The sequence below is a fragment of the Rhipicephalus sanguineus genome, chromosome 3 (genome assembly GCF_013339695.2).
Source record: "Rhipicephalus sanguineus isolate Rsan-2018 chromosome 3, BIME_Rsan_1.4, whole genome shotgun sequence".
NCBI lineage: Eukaryota > Metazoa > Arthropoda > Arachnida > Ixodida > Ixodidae > Rhipicephalus > Rhipicephalus sanguineus.
Window position 1 is genome coordinate 99,893,757 of NC_051178.1, and position 2,564 is coordinate 99,896,320.

Below are 2,564 nucleotides of genomic sequence, written 5' to 3' on the forward strand. Positions count from 1 at the left end.
ACCTCATGTCCAAATAATCTGAATTCAATTGCACGCTTGGTCGCATACGATGTAGCTCCTGAATTCACGTTATAAAAAAGAGCAGTATTTATAACATCCTCTGTTATCATTTAACCGATGTGAACGCTAACCATCAGTGCATTTGAGTTGAGGTGAGTTTTACGTTCTGGCGAAATAATTGAGCGTGATGGGAAGCTAGTTTGAAAGGGATCAGTCAGTTAGATTTGCATTGAAGATTGCCTTGCTTTCATATTTCACTATGGCGTCTGCGGTGAGAGGCGGTTGTCTTGTAGGGCGCAGTGTCTTGCATCATTGGCTCCGTAGGGCTGGGAATCATTGCATGACAGACACTGTCAATCTACGTGCATAAATCAAGCCCTAGCTTGGCGTCCGTCCAACACTGGGATTATGGCGTGTCTCCGTCCAGCTGCATCTCTCGTCTAACGACTAACGAGACTTCACAACCCAACGCTCTCTGTGACTGACATTAATGACTTGTGCGTGGCACCGAGGCTTGGCACGTTCGCGAAGGGCCTCGTTATTTACTAGTTGTATTGTGAAAAGTCGGGAGCCTAATTAAAATCTCTGGTTCCACTGAGACAGTGTTGAAAGCACACACGCACGATAGTGGCCCCAATTATTTTGAGATAATTTTTCGCACATAAGAACACTTCGAATAAGGTACATATGTAGTTGAACGGATGTGTCACTCCAACTTTACAGAAACATTTCTGCGGATAACATGCGGAATCTTTCTCTCCGTGACTTGAAGCAGTTCAACATATTGATCGGGCGTAGTTTAGCTTTATCGTATCTACACAAGTTTCCTCGCAAGCTGAGATGCGTCCGGTGTGGTTCGACCGGGCTCTAATTGGGCATTGTCGGACACCATGAGTGCCCGATCAAGCGCAACCAGGGAAGGTGTTTTGGATGCCGTTCCATCAATTGATCACATTTAGAGGTAAACAATTTAAACATTCGCGGCTTCAAAACGTGTGCAAGCATTCACGATTTAAACACCGTAGTAGTACGCGTGGTACCGTACGCCACGCCACCACTCGGCCTTGGGCACACGCGCGGTCACGCTGTACACCGCACCATATACTCGTTGCCCAAGGCCTCGCGTGCACCCCCCCCCCCCCCCCAGTGTTGGGGGGTGTCAGGGGGGTGTCAGAGTTGACGCTGACAGAAAATGCTGATTGATTGATTGATTGATTGATTGATTGATTGATTCGACTTCGCAGAATGCTTACACTTACTTAGGCAACTCATGTGGAAGTTGCTAAGTTTTTTACCGCCTGCGGTTGCCTCAGGTGCACTTGAATGTAAGCACGCATGAGCTTTAGCATTTTACCACCATATAAATGTACCTTATTCGTGAGAGATTAAGCCCGCATCCTCGATCGCAGCGGCGCAACTTTATAGCCACTATAACTCTCGCTGATCGTGATATCAAGACACATGACAGGCCAGGACTGTTGTTTCTGGCGCTGAGCACTGAGCTCAATGTGGACTGTCTACCAAGAGAAAACGTTATTTATTTATTTATTTATTTATTTATTTATTTATTTATTTATTTATTTATTTATTTATTTATTTATTTATTTATTCATTCATTCATTCATTTATTTGGTTTGAATACATAGAAAACACGGAGGCACAGAGGAAATAGGGAGGGAACAGGCTGACAACTGCCATCTAAAGGGGCACAACGCCTGCCTGCTCATTTGGAAAAGCGAAACATAGAAGAAAGGAAGATAGGGGGGAAAGAAAGAGGAAAGCAAATAGGACTATAGCTAACAGGAAAGTCAGCGCATCTATTCGATGTAACAAGCAACATACCTAGGCGACCATCCCAAGCGTAACCAGAAACTCAGGTTCCCAACGCTCCACCGTCAAGGCTGGCGTTAACAAAATGCAAGGCTCTGCGAAAGCCACAAAAAAGGCGGCGCCGGTTCTTTGAAGCCACCTACAAAGGACGGGAAGAGTGTGCATACAAACGAGATAGTGGGATAGTGAACAGCACGAAGAAAAGTGCGTTTTAGTCCAATGCAAAAAAAAAAAAAAGAGTTGAATGCTCTTGCGACTCGTTCGAGACAGGGTTTTTTGCCAGACAAAGGAACCGTGATTCGCGTATACGCTCATGAATTAGGTTCTCGGAACACTACGTAGAGAAGCGCGCGAGCGAGCATCGGATAATCATGCTTAAAATGATCATCCGCTTGTTAAGGCAATCGCATTACTAGAGGTGGCGCCTTGAGAGGAGCGCTATTTCTTAAAAAAGAAAGCGCACAGATAAGTGCGATAATTTCTCGTGCAAAATCTACGGAACGCAGAGTCTTCGAGACGACAACAACAACAACCTAATGGCGTCTTGTTATCTTTTGTCCTCGTTTTTAAAGAAGCAGTGGCTTCTCTTTCGTGAACTGGAATGCTGCTTTAACAAATAACGGAAAATATAATGATGGTTAGAGAGGAAGTAAGAGAGAGAGAAGGATAAACGAAGGGCAGGAATCTTCCCCGGGATTGAACACTTTTAGCGGAAAGGAAAAAGTAAAAGAAGA